The sequence below is a fragment of the Diceros bicornis genome, unplaced genomic scaffold (genome assembly GCF_020826845.1).
Source record: "Diceros bicornis minor isolate mBicDic1 unplaced genomic scaffold, mDicBic1.mat.cur scaffold_158_ctg1, whole genome shotgun sequence".
NCBI lineage: Eukaryota > Metazoa > Chordata > Mammalia > Perissodactyla > Rhinocerotidae > Diceros > Diceros bicornis.
Window position 1 is genome coordinate 70272 of NW_026691064.1, and position 27205 is coordinate 97476.

The 27205-nt window shown below is 35.1% G+C and overlaps 1 pseudogene; it reads right to left on the reverse strand.

Moving 5' to 3' along the window:
- Positions 1–23935: 23935 nt before the first annotated feature.
- LOC131402564 (small ribosomal subunit protein uS19-like) lies at positions 23936–24395 on the reverse strand (annotated as a pseudogene).
- Positions 24396–27205: the final 2810 nt, after the last annotated feature.

A 27205-nucleotide genomic window follows, 5' to 3' on the forward strand; every position in this document is an offset into this window, starting at 1 on the left:
TTCAATAGAACTTCTGAACTTACTGCTGATTCCCAAGTAAAGTTAGTGATTTATACACAGAAATAAATTAAACATCTTCTTTGATTCCCTCGCAAACCTGCTGGTTCTCCTCTTTCCCGGCTCAGTTAAAAACTTCCTCCTCTTTCCAGTCATTCAAGCTGGAATCCAAAAATATTCTCCTTCATTCCCCACATATAATTAGTTACCAAATCCTCTCAGTCACACCTTTCCAAAGTCTCTCTCCTGTGTCAATTTATTCTTATTCCCACTACCCTAGTTCACACCATCATCTCTTCTCACCTAGACAATTCAATAGCTTGCCCCTATTCCTAATTCTAGAGAAAAGATTACTTGGGTTAAAAATTCAGAAATCTGGGTTCTATCATTTCCTGTGCTATCAATTGATAATGAGCCTCTTTTATCATGTATTAAATACGGGGATTGTGTTCTCTGAAAATTCCCCTAAAGTCATGTAATTTTTCCCCAGCTAAATCCTCCCTTCACATTTCCTCCAATTACATTCTCAGAACATAGATCAAACATCAACTTCCTACTCAAATCCTTCCACAGGAACTCAATGTTGATAGAAAAAGGTTCAAATTACTTAGAATGGAATTCAACTCTACCCAGCATCTGAACCCAACTCACCTTCCCGTCGTTTTCTGCCACATTTACCTTCTAAATTGATGCAGTCCAGAAATTCCTGATTTGTTGGTTTCCCAAATTTGCCCTATACATTCCTACTTCCATATGTTAACCCCTCTGAGAAACCCTCCTGGATAATACCATCTGTCAGTATCTTTCCCATCCTTCAAGAGCCATGCCAAATGCCATTTCCTCCAGCATTCCTGATTCCTGGCCACACTTAGACTCTCCCTCCCCTTTGTATCCATCAAGATTTGTTTAGACATTTATTTACTTCTCTTCTCATTTTGTTTAGTCTTATCAACCAAATTTTTAGTTTAGTCAAGATCTAATTCTTTCCTATTTCTCACAACACTTACTGCTTTACAATGAAAATAATCAATGGAAAAATACTTATAAATATTTCAACTCCTAATCTATTTCCCTCCTCCTCCTTTTTCTCTATTTTTTCATTCCCTATTACCTCTAATTTTAAATTAAAAAATACTTTTTCTTTTTAAAATGAAAGTTATTTGTGTAGTGCTTGCTTAAATATATTATTTCCTCAGTATACTGTGCATGCAAAAAAAGTGCTAAAATCACATAGGCTAAGATCATTGATGAATTTTCAATGAATTAGTGAGATTCTTTTGTGTTATTGTAAATTATAATAATAGCTCAATAGTTTTCACAGATATATATTTGCCAAAATCTACTCTTTGATTTTTTTTGGCGAGGAAGTTTTGCCCTGAGCTAACATCCATGCCAATACTCCTCTATTTTGGATGTGGGTCACCACCACAGCATGGCTGATGAGTGGAGCAGGTCCACGACCGGGATCCAAACCCATGAACTCATGAACCTGGACCACTTAAGCAGAGCATGCAGAACTTGAACCACTCGGCCACAGGGCAGGCCCCGCCAAAATCATCTCTTGATGAATACTTGGATAGTTTCTAGTTGAGAGACATTATGAATAACGCTGTTATGTGCCTTCTTGTATACATATTTTGCAGCATTCATTTCTCTTTGGGAAATATCTAGGAGTAGAACTGCTGGATGATAAGGCAAGTTGGTGCTAAACTTTAGTAAATACCGTCAGATAGTTTTACAAAGTGGTTATACCAATTTATAGTCCTTCAAGTAGTAATCAAGACTCCCACTTGCTTTACACTCCTGCCAAAACTATGCAATGTCAATATTTTAGATTTTAGCTATTCACGTGCCAGGTTTTGCATTTGACACCCAAGAGATGGCCCCTAGATTGCCTGGCACTGATAGCCAATGGGGCTTGCACTCATGAGTTATAAAAGACTGTAGCAAACAAAGAAGCAGTTCTTAACTAGTGCTCACATGAGCACTCACCTAAATCATCTGCCCAGGGCTCAGCACAGAGGGAGTAGGCAAAAACACCCATCTCTCAGTCCTTCCCTGAAAGGGATTTGACTGTGTACTTTACAAACTGCTGCCTGAGCTTGCAGCTTCTAATTAACGTGTTGGTACTTCCACTGCCTTCTCCCTCCGGCTCACTCCAAGGATAAAATCAGGTCACCAACATCTCTCTGGAAGGAGCTTGTACACATGCCTGGAGCCCTAGCTTTTGTGGCTGCCACCACATAAAACATTTTTGCACCAATGTCCTGCTGTACTACCTTTGTCATTCTGGTTCTGGATTCTCCACTTTGTTCCGTTAGGCTGTATTTAGATGAATCTCATACCGTCTTCATGAAAGTGTCTTTACTAAACGTTTTGATATGTTCTTATTTTCAAGATTTTCTTGGTTATACCTGGTCCAAGAATTCTTGATCCACATAAAATTAAAAATCAGCTTGAAATTTTCACACACAAAACATCGTGGTTCAATGTTAATTAAGATTGCATTGAATCTATAGATTCACCAGAGAATAATGGACATCTTTACAATATTGAGTCTTTATAAAACTAGCTATAATTTTTAAATCTCTAGATCAAAGGAAATGAAATAAATTAGCTGAGCAGAAAGAAGCAACAAGGAAGGATGAATTTGAGACAAGAAAAAAGAGAAAAAAACAGTGTTAAACATTTCAAGATGAAAAAGTTATTATCAAAAGAGCAAGAAGTTGTATCCTCTATATCACCTGAATCAACTGATATAATATCGGGTTAGATAATTCAGCTAAGTCAGCAATTAGTTTGTCCTTCATTATCGTAAAGAGATGAATTAACTAGAAGAAATCTGGAGATAAAAAATTGGTAAAATGCAACAAAATTACTCATAAAAAGAAAGGAAGTACATTAAGTGTATACAAACTCATTTAAAATGATATCAATTTGAAGGACAAAGCACCTAAAATGCTTACATATTGAAATGTATTAGAGATTAAGGAAAAGAGCTTTTATTTCAGGCTAGTTCACTGATTGGCTAAGAAGATCATTTGAAATTGAATAAATACGTGGTCAATGTGTTTTAAACTTGCTGATAAAGAATTATTTTGATCTAAGTGATCTTCCCAAGCAAAATGGCAGAAAACCAATACCTAAATCAGTTAAAATTAAAAATGTTTAATGCAACAAGGATTTTATGGGTATAATCTTATTCTCAGTATCAATACTTTCTCTGCATCTTTTTCTCATGCAAAGCCTTCCAACTGAAACGATTGTGATAAAAGCTTGAATTTAATGATATCTATAATAGCTCCATTTTTAGTGAAGCATATGGCATAATTAAAATATATCTAAACTCAAAGCTCTAAGAAGTGAATTGTCTCATTAATGAAATGCCTAAGTGGCCAGGAAGAGAACAAAACAGTCCATCAGAGCACGAGTAAGTATAAAATAAATATTACTGAGGATACACTTTCTCCTAATGAAGTAGCTTTTCGGTATCTTCGATGTGTCAACGGAAGATGACTTTCTGGTTTCAACAGACAATTAGTCATAATATTTTGCAGATATCCCATATGTTAGAGAGAGCAATGTTTATAAAAGTTATAAAGCTAAAAATGTTCCAAAAATGAGAGGAAAGTTATATTTTCTACTTATACAAATATATTTTTTTAAGAATATATATGACAAGAACAAATAAAAATAAATATAGATATATAGAACCCAAAAATAAATATATAGAACCCAAGGATTTTCAGTAGTCTTTCTAGAAGGGTGCTTTTAAAAATCTATCATGGAACTTATGAAAGTAATGATAAAAATTTCTATGTGGAAACCTGAGGAAAGAAAAAAAACTCCCTCAATCTGAATGTTCATTCAATACAAAGCATTATATGGAACAAAAGACCCCAAATAGCCAAAGCAATCCTGAGAAAAAAGAACAAAGCTGGAGGCATCACACTCCTTGATTTCAAAGCATACTACAAAGCTATAGCAATCAAAACAGCATGATACTGGTACAGAAACAGACACACAGATCAATGGAACAGAATGGAGATCCCGGAAATAAACCCACACATCTATGGACAGCTAATTTTTGACAAGGGAGCTAAGAACATACAATGGAGAAAGGAAAGTCTCTCCAATAAATGGTGTTGGGAAAACTGGACAGCCACATGCAAAAGAATGAAAGTAGACCGTTATCTTACTCCATACACAAAAATTAACTCAAAATGGTTTAAAGGCTTGAATGTAAGATCTGAAACCATAAAACTCCTATAAGGAAACACACGCAGTACGCTCTTCGCCATGGGTCTTAGCAGGATCTTTTTGAATAGCATGTGTCATCAGGCAAGGGAAACAAAAGAAAAAATAAACAAATGGGACTACATCAGACTAGAGAGCTTCTGCTACACAAAGGAAACCAGGAACAAAATGGAAAGATAACCCAACAACTGGGAGAAAATATTTGAAAATCATATATCCAACAAGAGATTAATCTACAAAATATATAAAGAACTCATATAACTCAACAATAACAACAACAACAATAACAAAAAACTCAATTAAAAAAATGGACAGAGGATCTGAACAGATATTTTTCCAAAGAAGATAGACAGATGGCCAACAGGTATGTGAAAAGATGTTCAACATCTCTAATTATTAGAGAAATTCAAATCAAAATCACAATAAGATATCACCTCACGCCCATCATAATGGCTATTACTAAAAAGACAAGAAATAACAAGTGTTGGAGAGGATATGGAGAAAAGGGAACCCTCATACACTGTTGGTGGGAGTGCAAACTGGTGCAACCTCTACGGAAAACAGTACGGAGATTCCTCAAAAAATTAAAAATGGAAATACCAGTGGGATCTAGCTATTCCCCTTTGGATATTTATCCAAAGAACATGAAAACACTGATTCAAAATGATATAAGCACCCATATGTTCATTGCATCATTATTCACAATAGCCAAGACTTGGAAACAACCTAAGTGCCCATTGACAGATGAACGGAAAAGAAAATGTGGTATATATATACGACTGAAAACTACTAGCCATAAAAAAAAGATAAAATCTTGCCATTTACAACAATATGGATGGACCTTGAGGGTATTATGCTAAGTGAAATTAAGTCATATGGAGAAAGCCAAATACCATATGAGTTCCCTCATATGTGAAAGAGAAAACAACAACAACAAACATACAAACAGACACAGAGAATAGGTTGGTGGTTACCAGAGGGGAAGGGGGTGAGGGGGAGGGCGAAAGGGGTAAAAACCCACATAGGTATGGTGATGTATGGCAACTAGATTTTTGGTGATGAACACAACGTAGTCCATCCAGAAGTCAAAATATAATGATGCACACCTGAAATTTATATAACGTTATCAATCAATGTTACTCAATAAAAAAATAATTAAAAAATATATTAAATACAATTTTTATGTGAATGATTTCTAGACGCTCAAAGGACCAAAATCTTTGTCACAGCCTCCAATAATTATTGTTCCAATATCATCTCATGTCCCTCTCACACTTTCTCACTACAGTGTGAAAACATTGGTCCCTTTTCAATTTCTTAACTCCTCAAGTTATAGTCTGGCCTCAGAGTCTCTCGATCCACCTAATATGTTTTGGCCTCAGGATTTTTGCACATGCTTTTCCTTTACCTAGAAGGTAATTCCTCTGCACTCTCAATCCAGCTAAGTCCTGTCTATTTGGCTGGTCTCAGAAAATACCACTTAAATACCACTTGCTCAGTGATATCCCCAAATCTGTATTCAATCCCCAGTTGATCTCCTTTAAAATTCCCTTCTTTTTTTATCTTAACAAATACTATAATATACAATGATGTATTTATTTTTATTGTTTCTCTCAGTAGTCAAGCAAAAAAAATATTCAAAAAAAGGCAACTAGAATTACCAAGAGATGGAGAAAATAGAAAAAAATATTCAGATTTTCACTTGGGATGATAACCATTGAGAGGAAACAGGAGGCAATAAAATTGAGATTGGTGGGAAAAGATGAACAGAAATTTCTCTGCAAAATTCTATAAATGGATAAAGTGAGTTTACCTGTTTCTACAGCACCATAAGCCCATGTACTTCTCTTGTAGAATCACAACTACTCAAGATATGGATAACTGGAAAACATTTAAATGTTTAAAAAGTAACTTCATGGCTAATTTCAGATATATTTTAACTTTAACATTAGTTTCAAAATGTTCTGTCCCTTTCATGAGACTCCAAATACCTTTTTTAAAGACAAGATATGGGATTGAATCAATCACTAATCTCACACAGTGTAGAAATAGGAATGGTTTTGACCTCTTTGTTTAGAGAAATAAAATTCTAGCAGAGATTTGCTTCTTTTTGCTTTCATATATTTACTTTATATTCTAATTACCAGAAACTTACAGCATATATAGGGATAAAGAACAAAATGCTCCTGGTTTGCAAAATACAAAATACCAAAACTTAGAAAAAGAATAAAATGTAAAAAATTCTACTTGTGTGTAATGATCATTGTTTTCTTGAAGTACAAAGAAATCAAAACAGATAAATATTCCACTGAAACACAAAATAAAGCATGCATTTTAAATATGAAAGACATGAGATAGAATAATCATAAAACATTCAGTATAATGAGTCAAGATGTTTTAATACGCATAAACGTTAGGAAAAAAATCCCGCATCTTCAAAATTATTGGATGCTAAACAATTGCATTGTCTTTTAAACAACCAAGAAATTGTGATAAGGGAGACATTTTGGAGAAATCTGCTCTATTTCCCTAAAATGTACATGTGGCATTTCCTATATAGCTAAACTTTCTTGGACCAGTTTTAATAGGTGTAGTGGATTTACCATTCTGATTTTCAGAAACACTAAGTCATGATTAGAATAAGAGAGAGGAAGCTAAAATAGAAACGCCAGAGAATGAAAAAAGTCCCCATCTTCAGTCCAAGCACAATAGATTCTTAATATATGCTTATAATAATAATTTCTGAGATCTTTATACCATAAAATATTGCTGTTCAGTGCAGTAGGGTGTAAGATAATAAGGACCGTACAGGTAAGGATGGGTAGAGAAGAGAGAAATGTCATATTGATAGGCAGATGCTGGGCACCAAACAGGGACATTCACGGGCTAGGTGGCAGTTCTCACAGTGCAAATTATTTAATTTTTTGCCTAAACAAAATTTCAGAGGTCTTCATCAACTGTAAAAACTACCAAATTAGTGAAACAAGGCAACACAATTGACTTAGATGCATATCTAAAATCCTAAAAAGTTTTTGGTTCTTGTACTTCCCACAGTTACCCATAATTGCAATGACACTGCGTATTGAGGACTCCAAATTTCCTTGTCCTGCATTACCAAACTTCCTTGTCCTGCACTAACAGAAGGGGCCCCCACCCTCTGATTATTAGTCGAGTGCTCACTAAGTTATCATGAACCAAGTCCAACGTGTGTGAATTCCTTCTGGCCACTGCCTTGGCTGATAGTCTTCCACTGACCTATTCGAAAAGAAATAGAGATGATTTAAGAACCACAGAGAAGGAACTGATTATCCCAAATTAATTCTTTAGCATTCCTGATTTTCTGTCTGAAATTTAGCAGTTAAAACTTAGTCTATATTAACTACATTGTAAATTTTTCAAGGAAGAAATAACACTTCGTCAATCGTGTATACATTCATGTGAATAGAAGATCAAATAAATGGCTTGTTAACAAGTAGAGGGAAAAAATTAAGTTCATGGATTCCTAGGAATGGACAAAGGAGGGGTTTTTGAAGGCTGGGAAGTTATGGAAGTTAATCTTCAGCTACCTCACAAATTTGTGAATCCATTATCAAATATTCAGCAAAGAAAACCAGAAGGAAAAAAATTGACTCTGCATTTGAGGTTTATTTTTTGTTTGTGTTTGTAGTGGGGCTGGTTGAGAGACATTTTCCCGATAGGCTAGAAACTTCGCCCTTTCTCTTCAGGTAGCTGAGAGATCAAAGAAACTTCAAAGAAAAGAGGGAAAAATGAAGGGGCTGTTGAAATCTCACAGCAACATTAGAACTGGAGGTGCTGCTTCCAGGGGTCTGTGGCACCCAAGGCTATCCTGTGCTGAGCCAAGATTAAGAATTCGTCACAACTCAAGATTCCATTTTCAGGTAACCGAGACTGAAAAAGACCTGTGACTTCACATTCTGCGATGTGAGCAGCCATTTCCAGCGACACGGCCAGTGCTCAGGATCTGAATGAAATCAAACCAGCTAAGAAAACTGAGTTCAGTAATTTAATAGCAAAAGCTCCACAGCTTTCTTTTTCCTCTGGATTGCTAAAAGATTCGCTGGGGAATTTAAATCATCGCATTCATCTCTTCTCTTCCAAAGTTCACATTTTCAATCTAGAGCCTTGCTGCTCAGTGTGTTCCACAGACCAGCAGCTCCGCTATCTCCTGGAACTTGTTAGAAAAGCACGATGCTGGGTCCCACGCCAGACCTACCACATCTGACTACAGTGCGTTAGGTTTGCATGAATTCAAGTTGGAAACATTAATCTAAAATCTGCTTCTTTGAGAAGTAAACCAAGTCTATGGGCGCTTCCCTAGGAGAACATAAACCACTGATTATTTGTGCACGGTACGCTGGCATAATCGAATTCGATCTTAATGACGATCTTAATTTACTGATCCTTCAAAATTTTGTTTCTATTGATTCTTATTTTAAGTGAAAGGAGAAAAAGTAATCCAACATTCTCTTTGGATAGTACTGAATGCTAATTATCCTCCTTCTCTGTCTTTCTTCTCTTTCTTGAACTCCCTTCTAACAATTACCGAAATTTGAGCACTCAAACACAATCTAGCCAATGACTAGGGAAGTATTTACATATTAAATTCCTTACCAATATATGAAATATTTTGTAATTATAAATATCATTATAAAATGTACAGCTAATGTCACTAATATTCAAAATATTAAGGTATGTATAAGGAAGAATTTTGAATGTGAGATTTGTCTTAACTCGAACATACTATCGTCAGCTTGCGTTTCCACATAAACTCTTCCCACAAGACAAATTAAACACAACCAAAGCTAAAAGTAAGCAAGGAGGAGTTTTCGTTACACGAAAAATTCCTTTTTTACCTATGTTCTCTTTTTTGATTAATGGCATCTCCACCCTCACAAATTATTCTGGATAATAACGAACTCATGTCAAGTTCTTTCTGTCATCCACATCTAATCTGTCAGTTCTTCTTCCTTTCCATTCCTTCTTCCAGTACCCAAATCAGATCCATATCACATCTCAAATGAATCATGGTAATAGCTTACTAACTGGGTCTTTATATCTTTACTCTCTACCTTCTCCCAAATTAATTCCATGATATCAACCATTAAAGTAAAGTTCAAATTAGATCTTGGTCCTCAAAAACTTTTACCATATTCTATTGCTTATAGGATAAAGTTTAAACTCCTTACCCTAGTGTTTAAGGCTTTCACAATTACACATTTGCAAACTCATCTAGCACCACTGTTTCCACGTACCCTGGAAAATAGCAGCCACTTCGAACTTCTTAACACCTTTCAATGTTCAAGTATATTTTCACTCCTGCACTTCTATGACTTTAATTATCCTGTTCTCTCAAACTGTACTTTCTTTTTCCCTTCACTCTTTATCTACCTTTTAGCATTTGCCCATTGTATCAACGTTGAGCTTCATGGCAATGCCCTTAGCCCTTATTTATTTTCTTCTGTTTTTCATTGATTTTTTCTTTCCCCTATATTCCCCATTTATGTTAAAGGTCATTATTTTTGGACAATCTTATCCAGTCAACTGTAAGGTCCTTGAGAAAAGTGTTTTTAGATAAATCTCTTTGCTAAATAAGATGTAACACAATCATAGTCATTCAAAATATTTGTTGAATTGAATATTCATTTTGTTATAACAGAGAAAATTAAATGATTATACTATAATTAGTATATGAAAATTAAAGAATTATAATATACTATAATTAGTATATTAAAAAGTCTTGGAGATACAGATTTATGGTTGAATCTACTAAGTTTAATTTGACATAGGTTTTGCACTTTTTAAAATTATTCTCTGTTGTATAGGGACAGTTCTATGTGATTAGAATTATGAGAAAGATATTTAAAATATCCAAATGTGACTTCTACTGGCAAAGTAATATTGATTTCTTTTGATGTGAGAAATCAAATCTTTTGATGTGAGATTGTCAGATAATTTATTTTTCTAATCCATGTAAGTCCCAGAAATCATACAACTGCAATAGAAGGAAATTGCCACTAGAATATAAGCCACAGAACGTCATTTCTGTTCGCTAATGTATTCCAATCATCTACAGTGCCTGACATAAGAGTAGGTACTCTGTAGATATTTGTTATGTAAATCAATGACTGAATAGATGAATGAATTAGAGGTCATTTTTATTCATTTTGGGACTATTGAATCAAGAAGAATAAAATCAATTTCAGATACTAACAACATATCCATGAAGTAACATATATATGATATTAAAGGAAAATGACAGAGAAAATGGTAGAAAGATTTGTACTGGACTTCTTTCTGATATGCTTTTATATTGTTTACTTGTATGAAATCACAACAGGAAATTGATTTGTATTTGAAAGAGGTATTCACATTCTCCTAGCCTCAGAGGATCAATGGAATGAATTAGGAGGTCCCAGAGATTGTAGGTAATTCCTTAATTCTTCAGCAGTTGTTAGTGATGACCCAGTACAAATGCACTTAGCACAACCATCCAAAGTCAATTAGTCACCCCAACTCTCCACAAATTTGTAGACATTAATTCAAAGTTCGTGGGCAAAAAAATAAGTCATCATTTTAGTAAAGTAAGTCTTTCAAGTCAAAGTGTCTTTTTTGCTACTATTCTGTTTTCTCTTATTTCATTTTCCTACATGTGTTAAGATAGAATTTATGGGATTGCTTTTCCGATGATGTGATTGTATTTTTATGTTTTCATAAATAAAACAAAAGAAGTCAAATTTGATGTTTTTGGTTTTTTAAAAAATTTCAAATGGGACGTTAACTGGTATATAAGGAATCTACTGATTCTTTTATATTTACTTTATATTTAACTGTTATTCTATGTATCCTAACAACAACAATAATAATAATGAACAACATCACCAGCACTCACACTGTGCCAGCCTCATGCTAAATGTTTGAGGTCTGTAATCCCATTTTACTCTTTCAAAATAGGGGGCAGGCACAAGTAGCACCTCTATTTTAACCTATATAAAATAAGACAGTGAAGTTGAACTATTGTCCAATGCTAAACAATTGCCCAAGGAGCAAACGGCCCAGCTGGATGTCAGACCTCAAAGACACAGCCATCACTATACACGCTACATGTCTTCTTTTAGTTTTTCTGATGATTCTGTTGCCCCAAAATACACAGATAATTTGTCTGTAAATAATGAAAATGTTGTCTCTGTTTTAGAATATCTGTAGCTTTTAATTTGTGCTAAATGAACTAGCCAATTAAACAAATTAAGATTAACATGAATCATGATGCAGATTTTGAATCTGAGATATATATTGTATACAGTTTTGTTGGGTCAAGGCAAAAATTCTAGTCTTTTATTTTGAGCTAGAAATGATAATTATATTCAAGCAAATTTCACATAGGGATAGTTAAATATATTTTGATTTAGATCTGATTTGATTTTGATTTGATTTTGATTTAGATATGAAGGATCTGATTAATAGATTTCCTGGTAATGATCCATTCTTGCATTCATGAAATAAACCCCACTGGCCATGATGGATTAAGTTCTTTAAATACAGCTGGATATCATTTGCTGGTAATTTACTTGCCATTTTTGCATCTATATTCATTATTGAGATTGATAATTTCTTTCTATGCTCTTTGTTAGGTTGGGTTATCAGCATTACAGGGTAGCTTTTCTTCTTTTTCGCTGTTCTAGAAACATTGAAATAGGCTGAAAATTATCTGTTCCTTGAGGATTTGAAAAAAGTATCTTATAAAATAACCCAGATCCACTCTTTTAGGGGATAGGGCAACATTCTCACTTACTTCATACTTCTCAGGTTTTCTATAGTAACTTTAGTCAACTTTGATAATTTCCTGATGATTCATCTATTTCACAGAAAGACCCTTGAAATTAATTAATAAGATTTTTACAGAATATACTTATTTTAATATTTCTTCTCTATCTACTTTTATACACTTTTTCTGGGGCTGCCCAAAAATATTTTGAACATCCGTCCCACAGTTTGATAGTTCTCCACAAGCGAATCTCACCTTCCAAAAAACAAACAAATAAATACAACCTCTCCCTTTCTTCATATCTGTCTCAGTATAGTGCCGATGCTAGATTTCAGCTCTGCCAGTCAAGGTACCGACAGGATTCTTGTGTTTAGAAGTTAGTTGCATGATAATCCAGGCTAGGCATGGAAACTCCATCTTACTAGATGCTGCAGATTGAATCTTTGCGTCCTCTCCCCACCCAAATTGTGCTCTAACCCCCTGGTGTGGTTGTATTTGGAGACAAAGCCTCTAAGGAAATAATCAGGGTTAAATGAGGTTATAATGGTGAGACCCCAATCTGATAGGATTAGTGTCCTTATAAGAAGAGACATCAGAGTGCTCCCTAGCCCCCTCCCAGCACAAAAAAGAGGAGGCCATTTGAACACACAGGGAGAAAGCATCCATCTCTGCAAGCAAGGAAGAGATCTTCACCAGAAACTGAACATGCTTACATCCCGATCTTGGACTTCCCCAGCCCCCCAAAACTGTGAGAAATCAATTTCTGTTGTTTTATCCATGCAGTCTGTGGTATTTTATTAGGACCGCCCAAGCAGACTGATATACTAGAGTAAAAAGAAGCAAAATAGAACGATCTGGAGACAGCAGTACCTGTAGGCAGCTTCTACTCCAGAAAGATAAAGCAGCATCTTTGGGCTAATTCTGTGTTTGGTTGTATTGTTGCAGCCTCCTAAAGGTTCTGTGGGCAAGATATACCCCTTACCAGATTCCTTTCTACTTAAACAGCTAGAGTGTCTTCTACTAAGAACCTATCCATACAACACAAACTCACTTTTAATTACTTTATTTAGATATTTTCATTTCTAATTTCTACACATTTTTTCCTCATCAAAATTGCCTGTTTTATATTCAAAGAGGCAGTACGTGGAAGATTAACATTTCAAGCATGCTTATTGTGGCAGGCCCTTCAAAGATGTCCATATCCTAATCTCCAGAACCTGTGAATACAGTATGTAATCTGACAAGAGGAAATTAAAGCTCCAGATAGAATTCATTGACTTTAAAATATGGAAATTATACTGAATTATCTGGATGGGCCGAACGTAATCAGAAGGATCCTTATGAGAGGAGCAGGGAGGCAGAACAGCATCCAGGTAAGGCTATGTTCGAAAGACTCAGCAGACCATTGCTGGCTTTGGAGCTGGAAGGGGCCATGTGCCAAGGAATGTGGTAGCCTCTAGAAGCTGAAAAAAGGAAGAAAATGAATTGTGCCCTAAAGCTTCCCGAAGAAACACAGCTCTGCCAACACTTTGATTTTAGCCCAATGAGACTCATTTTGGACTTCTGACCTCCCAAGCAATAAGACAGTAAATTTGTGTTGTTGATGTCACCGGGTTTGTGGCAATTTGCTACAGCAGCAATAGAAAACTAACACACTGGTTAAGAAATGAACCTTGGAATCAGAAAGAACAATGATCAAATTACAACCTCACCACCTGTGAACTATGGATGCTTACAAAAGAAATTTTTTTTAATAGCTTTATACTTTATTTATTTATTTATTTAATTTTTTGTTTATTGCAGTAACATTGGTTTATAACATTGTAAAAATTTCAGGTGTACATCATTTTACTTCTATTTCTGCATAGATTACATCATGTTCACCACCAAAATACTAATTACAACCCATCACCACACACATGTACCAAATTATCCCTTTCACCCTCCTCCCTCCCTGCTTCCCCTCTGTATAGAAGAAGAAAGGAACAGAGAAGGACTACTAAAACACTGAGAAAAAAAAAAAAAGTTAAAAAATGGCAGTAAGTACATACTTATCAATAGCTACTTTAAACATCAATGGACTAAATGCTCCAATTAAAAGAAATTTAATTTCTATAACGCTTTAACTCCTCATCTATAAAATGGTATAATAATAATATAATAATATTCTATAAAACCATGTAAGAACTGCCCCATAGGGCAGTTGTGAGGATTCATCTATATGGTCTATGATATGTAGTTGGCAAATATTTGACATATAATACTCATTGGAAAAAAATTTACAAGAATTAATTTTCCATTTATATAATTTATAGTCATAATTTTCTTTGTAATTATTCTTTCTGGCTTTGCCTAGTTTTATTTTTAATTTAGTCTAATTTCTTGAACTATTGATTAGCTAATTTACTTTCTTTCTTATTTTCCAACAAAAGCTTTTAGTGTTATTGCTTTTCTTCTAAGTATAGTCTTGACTGCATCATGTAAGTGTTAGTGAGTAGTGTTCTCATCATATTTAATTGTTTACTAATGGTTTTAATTTCTACTTTGACTCAAAAATTGTTTGGTAAAGTTTTGTATTGTCTTAAATTTAAAAATGGTTGTAGTTTGTTGATGTTGTTATTGATAATGTTTAAACCTTTGACAATAACGTCCATCTATATTGCACACAAAGGGCCGGCCCCGTGGCTTAGCGGTTAAGTGCGCGCGCTCCGCTGCTGGCGGCTGGGGTTCGGATCCCGGGCGCGCACAGACGCACCGCTTCTCCCGCCATGCTGAGGCCGCGTCCCACATACAGCAACTAGAAGGATGTGCAACTATGACAGACAACTATCTGCTGGGGCTTTGGGGAGAAAAATAAAAATAAATATATTGCACACAAATCAGAAAATGTGTCTTATATAATACAACCTTTGTATTTATAGGATTTGCTTGAGATCTTGTCAAATAGACACTCAATCTTCTCTGTTTCCACAAAAATTAAACTTTTTAATAGATTCTTTATAATTCTGCAAACATACTTAAAATTTATGTCTGCTTATTCTGGTAAAGGCTGGAATTTTTAATGTATTGAAATTATCTTCTTGATTATTTTTCCTCAGATTCCTTAAAGTTATTTTTCTATATATTGCTGTTCTCTACTATTCACTACATAAAGCATGTCATCTCATTATTAAGGTCTGTATTTTTTTTCTATTTAAAATTTACCTTTTTTCCCTTCTAGGACTTTTTACTTTGATGACAACTTTGCCTTAAGTGATTATTGAATTATTATTTTGCATTTGCCATTTCAACATTTGCCCATTAGTTTTTTATGTTTGTTTTTTGTATATTTCATGTAAACAGCATATATTGAAATTTTATCACCTTTACTCAAGCTGAAACTTTTTTCTTGTCAATACAATGGTTTAAGCATTTACATTTTTAACAGAATTTTTAATGTTTTGACAGATATAGTTTTGTTATGCATGCACACATACATATTTATCTGCTGTAATTATACCTTCCACATTATGGTGGTGTTAATTTTATTACTGGTTACTTTTAAGAAGTTTTAAAAACATCATTGAGGCCATGTGTATTAACACAACTTAGATAAACCTGAAGACCACCTATGTCAACGTGATTTAGTCATTTGTTCCAAATAAACGTGGTCTATGAATGATAAGGCTGAAACCACTATACAACTTCACTATTTCATTCAGGAAATTCTCATGATCAATTTATCAGACATAATCTGCTCCCTTGGGTAACATTTTGGTTATCAGTCAAGACTCAGTTCAAGACCCCCATTTTGTTGTGTCCACCAAACTTAAACTAATCCATCATGAATTCAGCCCTGTCTCCATCAGATACCCACTTGGAAAGACCTGCCTTAAATCATTTGATCCTAGGTTCAAAGTCTATAAAACCCCACTTTAGTTTTCCCCTTTTGAGACAGTAAGAAGACTTTGTGGTAGTCTCCCTTACTAGAGGGAAATAATAAATTTCTAAATTTATTAGAAAGTTCTAATAAATTTAACTTCATAACAAGTCTAGAGATAGTTTGGAACATTGAATAGCATTAGACTCAAAATAAAGTGCCTCTTTTTTATAATAAGCAGTTTAACACCCCTTAATTCTCCCCTGCCCATTCCCACATTACAACATTTACTAACGTAACATGATTTACACCAAGGTTATTGCGATTAATTTTACATCTCATAAATTCTCTTGAACAATGATTTAGGCTTAATTTGTACTAGTTGTCACATTTTTATACCTGACTTCTCCAATTATGAGCAATTAATTTGGAATTATTTTATAATTAGTTGGAATATTACTAAAATATATACTGAAAACTTTTAAACACTTTTCAAAGTAATCTGTAAGAGCATCTTTTGTATATTTGAATACTTGTTCTATTTCTAAGGAAATTTATTTGGATAAAAATTATCTCAAGTCTCCATAAACATCCTCCCATAACATCTCATATTTAGAGTTACAGAGAATTTGGAGGCTAGACTACTTCTTTTACAGATAATCTGTTTTCCTTTTTCTTTGTTTCCTCTGTGTTGTCGATTTTCTTTTTCCTCATGTGCCTAGTGGACTTTTTTCTAAAATAGAGGTTTCTTTTTTAAAAAGTTTTACCTGAAGTGGTAGTTTTCCTGGAGGCTGTTTCATTTGGTATATGTCGGTAATTATTTTTCTGAAGAAACATGTCTCCAACAATAATTTAATGTCTTCAACAATAATTTAATCTAATTATCTTGTTTTTTTCTCCTGCTGAAACACCTATAATTTCATTGTCTGTCATTCCTTTTTATTTTTCTTTTCCTGCTATGAATCAAAGTGTCTAAAGTCGATCTTCTATATCATTAAATTGATTCTCTTCTTCCAGAATCCTGTTTGTTAATTTTTCTGATGAAAATTTAATTCAGACATTGCATATTTTGTTTCCTTGATTACTTCTTTACGTTTTCCTTCTCCGTTTTAATCTTATCCCATTCAGTCTTGATGGTTTTCTATATCAAGGATGTCAAAGTGTTTTCTGAAGTAATTTTATGGTTTCTGTAATAATCGCTCATTTTCAGAGGTACGGTCTTTTTCTGAGTCTTCATTTGATATTTTCACTCCTTTGATCTGCAGTGCTTTTACCCCTCTCATCATTAAACTTTGTAGGAGTTATCCAGAGTTGGTGCTTACCAAGGGATTTGGTGTTGGGTTGCTTTGGCACAGCTTACTGTTTGGGTGCTAGCTAAATCCTCATTGTGGAGTCAGGGCTGGAGAGCAGGTTGATATACACAAGTCCCAGTCTATTACACAATTTCCAGCAAATGTTCTGCTTAAAGCAGGGCTTCTTTATGTTTTTGTGCCATGGAAAGATTTGCCAGAACACTGAACCATAGAGAAACCTTAAAAAGGCATACAGAATTTCAAGAAAATAAATTATGCTGAAACACAGATAGCAATCTACTTTAAAATAAAAATATACATTATATACCAATATATATGTGCTTCTTTATTAATCATTAATATCAAGATCTAGTGAAAAGTCTCATAACTACCATAAATCCAAAGTATCAATGAGCATAAAAGATATTTTGAGACACCTAAAGTTACTTAAATATGTTATCAAACTATTAATGATCTCTCTTGGGGAGAAAGTCACGAGTCCTGCTAGTATAACTGTGGTTTATTGCCTACATTCGTACTTAAAAGGAATGCTGCATTTCAGTTACAGACGAATGAAAATAAAGATTTCTTTTTTCCCATCCAATTTCATGGAGCCCCTGAATTTGGACCCCAGGTTAGGACACTTAATCTAGTGTTATTCTATTGGATGTAAGTGGAATAACCTATTTCCTTGCCTGACATCTTAAAACTCTAAATTAAAGAATTCCATGAATAAATATGAGACATAGAAATACAGTTTTCAAGACATCTCCAGTTTTGCCCTTATCCATCATAGCTTAGTTGGGGGGATTTGGGGTCCTAGAAGTCATAAGAGGAAAAGGATTGCAGTCTGCTGTTTTCAAGAAGCCACACCTTCAAAGAAGATGAATAGCATTCAGTTTTCTGCTTGATACTGATCCTGTGTCTCCAAGAACAGTTAGAAGATAATGGTTAAAGAACAGAATACACTTCTACTGTGCATCAGGTGATGGGGCTGCTGCCGGATTTCTTGAAGTGTATCATATTTTAGTTACCTATCAAAGAATTCTACCATCAGATCCCTCAGTCTTTTTTCTGCGTAACAATCTTGAAGTTTTTGGAGGTAATAACTACATGACAGTTGCTATCCAGATGCCAAATTAAAATAAAGGTATATAACACTATTTTAATTTTACACAGATAGCATAAACACAACTAAAACATAATTTTCAAGATATAGCTTGGTCTTTTGGAACACCATTCCAAATCTATGTTATAATATTGCTTCACAGGATAAATTAAATAATTTCCATGAATAAAATGGATCAGAACTATCCTTGAGTATAGAATCCCGGGAACAACTTTTCTCCTAAGAGGTTCAACTTTGTGTTTGTTGGGTTCACCTTAGGTCAAAATACACATTTGTGAACTTGAATTTTCTTTTAAGACATACACATGCACACACACACACACACAAACTATAAGTATTGTACTAAACTAATCCACACATTTAAAAATTCTACTTTATGAATAAGTTCTTTTAGTTATACATATTGGATAGATAGATGGATGGATGGATAGATAGATAGATAGATAGATAGATAGATAAATAGATAGATAGACAGACAGATAGAAAATCAATATAGTTATACTTTTGAGTCTTTCTTTTCTTCTCATTCTTGTTCCTATGACATTACTGAATAAGCAGTTAGCGTTGTGGAGGGAAGCCCCTAAAGTATTTTTTTTTTAATTGTGACCTTAAAATTGTGTGTTCTAAACTGCTGCATGGTCATCAACTAAAGCATTCTTCTCAGTTTCTGCCTCACTATAACGACACTCTAGGCTTGCTGATCTCTGGCCCAGCTTCACACAGAACCACAGAGAGCACAGGGCTAGTAACAAGTAACCATGGCAACCAAACTCCATACATGTTTGCACAAAAAGGAGGAGGTTATATCGCTGTGGACTTTCATCTAAATAAAATTTTCTGATTGTTTTATGAATTCAGATTCTCTGGAGAAACAAAGCATTTCTCAAGTCAAGAGGTTATCCGTCAAATGCAGGAACTGTGCTCTCAGGGAAAATGATGGAATTCCATAAGACAAATATTTTCAAGATTTTACAAAAACGAAATATAGAAAGATATCCCAGTTGAAAATACTACTTGGCAAGGAGCAAAGAAAGGGATCTGTATTTGCTATTGAGCTGGAGAAGACAATCTTTAGAAAAGGACAGCCATCTGAGAATGAAGGAAACTTTAAACTCCATTAACAGATGGACTCATTAATATGACTTTGCTGCTCCTTTTCAAAAGGAACTAGTGACTAAACAAAACCCACAGAGGGACTCTTTGGGTGTGGAATTTATAAATAAAATATTGCCTTGATCTTTGTGTACACAATAAATGTATCAAAACAGTATCTGCAAAATTTAACCAAATATATTTAGCTGAATATAAAAAAAACATTTTGGGATGCAAAGATATTTCCTCCAAATTATTTTCTTAGAAGAGTTATGAAAGATAGTCAAAGCTAAGAAGGGTAGTTATTTTGAAATATTATTGGTAATTTGTAGATTCTCACATATTTCTATATCTAGACTTTCTTGTTAATTCAATTTTTTTAAACACCTAAAGAAAAATAAGGTGCTATATCTCTTTCCTCTCAAAATTTTTGCACAAAATTTCCATCTCCTTTTGATTCTTTTGGGCATGTTTGGTCTATGATAAATTCCCCCATTGACACCTTTTGGTTGTTATAATCATCTTTGACAAAGAAAGTGCTATAATAAAATTGCCTCTCAGTCCTCATACTGAAAAATATCTCAGATTAAAAATTTGAGACATGTAATTGACAATAGTGCAACAGCCAGGAGTAGAAATAAAGGGATCCATGCAAGGCCTGCAAGAATGCCTCAATTATGATAACACCAAAAACCAACCACCACACAGCTTATAAACTTACAACTTTCCCAAGTAAATTCTCTTAGAAATTATAAGTAAATTCTCTTAGACAGGTTTGGCTGTGAGATAAGGCTAACTGGCTCTGATTATTACATTTGATCCCTTGGTATGTACTTTGAAAACCATATAATTTTTACCAATAACGCAGGTACCAGGAGATTCTTTTGTTATGCAAAGCCAACTGTGAGTAAATCGGCAGAGCACGTCAAACTTAACCAACAGGCCACCGGGGCTGGCCCTCATCCTTAAGGATGTTAAAGTGTAGTTGGCTTATCCCCATACAAAGGTGAAGAGTACATGAGACTATGCAAGTGGGACAGAGGAAATATCACGTAGGAATTCAGAACAAGAGATCAGTGTAGGACAGAAAAAAACAGAGAACACTTGAAAAAGGAGGTGAGACTTGAAATGTGTTTTAATGGATAGGAAAGATTTCAAGAGGAAAAACATATTTCTCATCTTAATATTCAAATTAAGATGGGATTTTAAAGTGTGGTTACTAAATAGTAATGTATTTAAAAGAGCACATAAATTCAAAATGAGCAGTAGTGAATTTGAATTATCTCTATGCTTGTGATATTTTACAGATGATCTAGGAGACTTGAGATTTCATTGAAAAGGAAACAGATGTTAAAACAATTATTTTTGTTAAGTTAGATGTTTTAAAAAATGCTAGCATAACAGTTGAATATTTTAATATTTGGTGCCCAGATTTCTTTTCTAAAGCAAGACAATGAGAAAAAGAATGTAAACATGCTAGGAAAAGTGTAATTATACGTTGCACTTTTTTGCTAATGCTGTGAATCTTAAATTAAAAGGCCAGTTACACTATTAATGCTGCTTTTAGTTTTAACCACCAAAAGTGCAGAGCTGTTAATTTAACCATCTTTGTTACCTTACAATTCTTTCAATAAATCAAAGAAATCTAAATTAGACACCATTGTCTTTGCAAAATAACATGGTAGCAATAGATTTCACAGCAATTTTCACTGAATTCTTATTGAATTTCAGAATATTTTATCCCATTTTAGCTAATTCTTAAGAAGACTTTAGGAAATAATCACTTCCTTTAGTATACATAATGCTTTCTGAAATTTGCTTCATAGGAAAATAGATTAAAAGTTAGTAATTAATAAGTCACAATTGCCCCTTAAGGTTAGTCATCATTATTTTTATTCATTCTTGCAAAGTTGTAAACTCTTTGACTGAATTAACAGTTCCCAATATCACATTTATCAGCTCCAGGAATTAACAGAATATTGGCACTGAGGATGAAGAACTGGTGTAATTGTTTTGGTAACCCACCATCTTTACAATCTGGACGTAGATGAAAACATAGTTTTGGATTTGGATATGGGTAGGAATACTTATTGACACCTGCATCATTTTCAGATGTATTTTTGAATTTAGTTTCAGAACAATGTATCTGACATAACCTATAACTTGGGACAATCACTGGTGTCTCTCTGAGCCTCCTTTTCTTCATCTGCAACATGTGCTCTACTGCTGAGAACAGGTGTGGGGCAAACAGGATAACACATGCAGAAGGGCTCTGAGGTAGGAGCTTCACTGTAGAAATTGTGAAAATTAATAAAGGAAAACCTCACTTAAAACGGAGTCAGGAAGCCCCTTAGGGGAGGTCTACAGGACACAACTTCCCTGAAGCTTACTTTACAATTTGGACAGGAAGTGCAACTACTACTCCAGCAGGAGGAAGAAAGATTTTCTCCTTGCCCAGCAACAGCCCAGCCAATGAGAAGCTTCACAGCTCAGCCAACGAGAAGCCATCTCCGCCCCAAACTCTTACTTTCCTCCAATGAATTTTTGTTCAAAACAGCCCCTCCCAACCCCCTCTTCTTCTCTATAAAAGCAAGCTCCCCTCCCTTATTCTCTGGATTTGCCTGTGGTCCGCCATAGCTTGCATTTAACAAATTGCAATTCCTCTGTCTACTCTCGAATAAACTCATTTTGCTGGTAAGATAACTGGCCATTTTATTTTAAAGTTCACAAAATAATATACCTGCCATTTCTTGTTTCCTCCATTTCCATTATACTCTCTTATATCTGGCAAATTCCTCCACCTTTGCTTAATTGGTGAAGAACCTTAAATTTACAGTTTCAGTAATTCTAAACTGGTTCCCACACCTCACACACATTATTCCTGTTCTTTGGGTATCATGCTGCTAGGGGCTGGAAGAGTGGTACAAATACCACCAGGTAACCCTTTTTTGAACCACATGCACTTTGTGTTCTGAGTTATGTGCATGTAGAAATGTACATGTACATACTTATATTAAAATATGGCAATAAACTAAACCATTAAATATTGAATCAATATTTAAATTAAAATATGGCAAATAAGGATGGGCAACTGATCCACATGCTAAAAAAATCTTTCTGAAATGCTTCTATTCACAATATTGGTTTATATTCATTGATAAGCTGTCCTTATGCTTAAATTAATCTGAATTTGCCTACTTATATTATGTTGATTTACAAATCATCTCAAGTTTAGGAGCTCAAATTTCAATAACTATAAGTAACCCAAGATTATGGTAATAAATAAAATAATCTAAAGAAATCACAAGAATCTTTTAAAGATGCTCTACTATCATCATGTAAGAAATTATTTTAATTATGAAAACTTTAAAAACAAATTATTTCTACTTCTAACCATGACAGAACTTGCCTTGGTCCTTGACTTGCCGTCTCACCATAAAAAGCAAGAATACTGGAAAGCATGAAACAACTCTTTTCAGATATTGGGAAAACACACAATGCAGGGCTGTGATCCTCAGGAAGAAAACAAAAGAAGAAAACACTAAAACCTCTCCCTTTTACTGACGGCATTTGCTCTCCAAGCCCAGAGCAGGGACGGAGAAATGTGGATGCAAAGACGGGAGTTCAAGGAGACTGAGGCGTCTGAATTTTAGCACTTGTACTGAGAAGCTTGGAAACAGTCAATGTCTCAAGGGAAAAACTGGAATATTTGATTCACTTCTCATGCCTCCCTTCTTTCTGGGATCTTGATGTTCCTCAAATCCAGGTGCTTTGGCAGAACCAAATTCTAATTTTTGTCTCTCCAGATCTGAAAAATTGTTTAAAGCTCTCCTGACTCCCCTGCCTTTTAGGAGCTTCTCAACCTGCTTTGTCTCTCCTCTCCCACCAAGAATGAGCAAATGTCCTATGGGGCATATGGGGTAAAATGAGAAAGCAACCTGCAGAATGTCGAGGCCCGACTCAATTGGTTTCCCTACACATTGGAAATTTGGCTTCTCACTATGGCCTTAATTTTCATTTTCCTACTAATATATAATAATTCTAAGCAATGAAGTTTGTCTCCCAAATACATTAGTAAAACTTGGCAAGAAAAACAAGGAGATGGCAGAATATTCTCAAATTTTAAAACCTGAAGGTCTGGACCAAAAAAGAGGAATATCAGGTTGGGGTCGAGATAACAGATACGGCCAGAGTAATGACTAACTCCAAAGCTAGCTTCACTGAAGAGAAGGCATTTTAAAGATTGAAGAAAAATCTTGTCAGAAGATCCCAGAAAAGTTCTAATTTTCATTACCAGTTAATAAAGTTATTGATACAGAAGTGTACAGAACAGAACATGGCTCTTGTTTATTTTCCTTGCACTTTTTGGCCTGGGATATGGGTTTTAAATAGACATTGTCTGTACCACCTTCATTAAAATAAACAAAATATTTGTAAAAACCATGAAAGAAGAAAGGAAGGAAGGGAAGGGGAGGGGAGGGGAGGGGAGGGAAGGAGGGAGGGAAGGAGGGAGGGAGGGAGGAAGGAAGGAAGGAAGGAAGGAAGGAACTCTGTGCCTTTATTGGCCAAGCAGGCCACCTGAGTGAGATGAAGTGGGAGGTGTGGGTGGCCCCGGTGCCTGGCTGGCCATGGTTCCCGGGCCTGTAGGTGATGAGAACGCACCTAGGTAGTGGCCAGTCATCTCTCGCTAGGTTTCTACCTGGCTGAAGGTCTTGCCATTGTAGACGCCCACCATCTCCAGCAGGACGACCATGTCTCCAGGTGCATCTTCAGCACCTCAGGCCTCTCCCCGGCAGCGCCTCCTTCCTGGGCTCGCGCAGGCGCGTCAGCGGAAGAGCCGCCTCCACGGCAGGGCGGGTTTAGTGGCTGCGGCTGCACCCGCTGCTCCAGCTGCTCCTAGAATGTGACCCCGGCTGGGCGAGAGCCGCCCCGCGGTAGGTGCATTTGCAGAAGGTCCGCTTCTTCTTCGGCTCTACTTCCACCATCTTGTCGGTTCTGCTTTTCAGAATGTTGGTTTTCCCGTACATAAAGGAAAAGGTACGAACATATTCTCTCTCTAAATATTTTTAATTTTAACAAAGAAATTTTTATTATTTTTAGTTTCGAAAAGACAGCTACAATCAAAGAAACTCTAAACTGGTCCTGGCCAATAGAAATATAACAAGCCACATATGTGATTTTCACCTTTTCGTAGCCAAATTTTAAACAGTAGAAATGAAACAGATGAAATTAGTTTCAATAATATATTTTTATTTAACCCAATGTATCCAAAATATTATCATTTACACGTTTAATCAATATAAAAATTATTAATGATATACCTGTCATATTCACTACAACACAATAATGTTGATGCAGTGGTTAAGGTGAAATGTAGTCCCACTAAAGCAATAAAGATTTATGAAAGAAAAAATGTTTTAGGTGCTTCAGTTTTTAAGTTAAAATTAAATAAAATTTAGAATTCACTTCCTCCATAGCTCTACCCATATTTAAGTGCTCAACAGCTTCGTGTGCTTAGTGGCTGCCATCCTAGACAGCACAGTTCTAACCTCACTTGTTGATGGAAATTAGTGATTTTAAACGGAGGCTGCAGATCGCTGCCAGAGATGTGTTGGTCAAAGAAATATCTCCCTCAAAAGAGAGGCAGTGTTGAGAACGACAAGATGAATTAGTCAGTTATAGCTCTGACTTTAATTTTCAAAAGAATAAATAAGCTAATTAAAATCATTATGAACAATGCTGTTGATCTTAAAATCAATTCTCTTGTCATCCTGCCAAATAACAGTATTTCAAAATCTTTCCATCTAAAATCCTATTTTCTTACTGAAAAACATTTACCCTTTAGCATTTTTACTTTCATATTCTCACTGTACAAATTATTGCATTTCATCAAGACCCCAGAGCATGAGCCATTTCGTATACTGTGTCATCAGCCTCCTAGTGACTGTACTTTTGTCCCTTGTTGAACCTGTGGTCCATCACTTTCAAATACTCTCCACCCGCAACCCACAACTGCTTTGTTTTTTTGTCCTCCCACTACACTGGATCTGTACATCACTATCAGGAAATCACTCCAAACATTTGCTCTCCTGCTTTTATATGCAGACCATTAAGCACTGCTGGGAAAAATCATACCTCTGTACCAAATAAGTTTTCTCTGTTCAAGTTCACTCAACAATCCTTCTATTTGTTCTCGTCTGTCAACTCCATCAGCCCTTCTACGTGGCAGAGTCTCCAACTCTTAGACATTTTTCTCTATTTCTCCATTTTGTCCCCATGCTCATGCGCACCTCCATGCCCGTCTTTGATAGAGAAAATGTATCTTTTTAAGTTACAGCAAAGACAAAAGCCAAGTAGCAGAAATTCACTCAACCTCTACCTCCACCCACAAATGAACTGATCTTCATATACCACTTTCCCTCCTTCTTTCATATCTCACTGAAAGAAGGGCCAAGTTATCTGTTCAGTTTACTTTGAACTTAATAGAACTTTGAACCTCCTCAGAGACCTTTTTCCTCAGTATCTTTCTTTCTTTTATTTTTTTACCTTCAGTGTATAATTATCTCTTCTGTGTTAAAAAGAAAACCTCCCAGCATTTTTTTTTATTTTCCTATGTATATTATCCTATCTTTTTCCTTTCTTCACATTTGTCCCCGAGAAAAACATTGTCTTCTCACATTGTGTGACTTTCTTTATCTCCCGTTGATTCCTAATTACATTTACTCCTGGCTTCTTTCCCCACAGTCCACAGAATCTGGTCTCAATGAGGTCAAGGTTATTGTCTCTAGTGCCAGATTCAGTAGACGTGTCTAAGTACTTTCTTCACCTGATCTCCCTCTGTGCCATCTGATTAATTCCTCTTTCTTCTCTTGGCCTTCTTAATGCTGCTCTTTGCTAGATTTTTCCCAAATATTCTGGTCACTTCTTTTCAGTCTTTGTTATCACAGCTTTTTCTGATTGCATATTAAGAAGTTACGAATTTTAGTAATATAAATTTCTAAATAACATTCTCAATATTATAATATGAAAAGTGAAAGTGGTGGTTTTCTTCTGAAAATCATTCAGCCTATTGACTTGATGAAGAGACAATTCACCAAGCCAGGTGAACTGATTTGCTTTACGCGGGAGCTTATACTCTTGAAAATAAAGCCTCTATTCTTCAAATGTGTCCTGAGAGAAAGTTATGTAAAAACCTTAATAGCAATATAATCAGACTGTTACCACGCAATTGCACCATAAAGAATACCAGTCATGGATATAATCATGGAAAATTGCCAGACAATTGCAACATTAAAATGCATCAATCATAGACACAATCACACAAATGACTACAATCAGTAGTAAAATTTAAAGCAATTACAACTTTTAACGGAATTATTATGTGGGAAAATTATTTAAATAACAATACTGTGTTTCTAACTTTTACATAAATTCAAGAGAATGTCTCTGATACATGAATGCCTCCCCAGTAGAAGGGCACTTCTGCGCTAACCTCCAATTTCTTTCAAATGTCCTGGCCACTTAATTGTTAATGTATCTGAATGTCAAGTCTCAATTCCAAAGAAAGAGAGCTCCTAAAATGTAAGAAATAAGGTACACTCATATTAGAAAATTGTAATTGTGTCCTACAGGAGAAAAACTGATTTCTAAATATTACAAGGAGATGACATCAAAATGGTAAGCTGTTTAAATAATTTTTCAAATGTGACTTTCTAGCTGTTGCCAAGACATGAGAAATTAGTAACACTGTGTATATAAAGCAAAAATGTAACTTAAGAGAAAAGCAAATGCCCAGA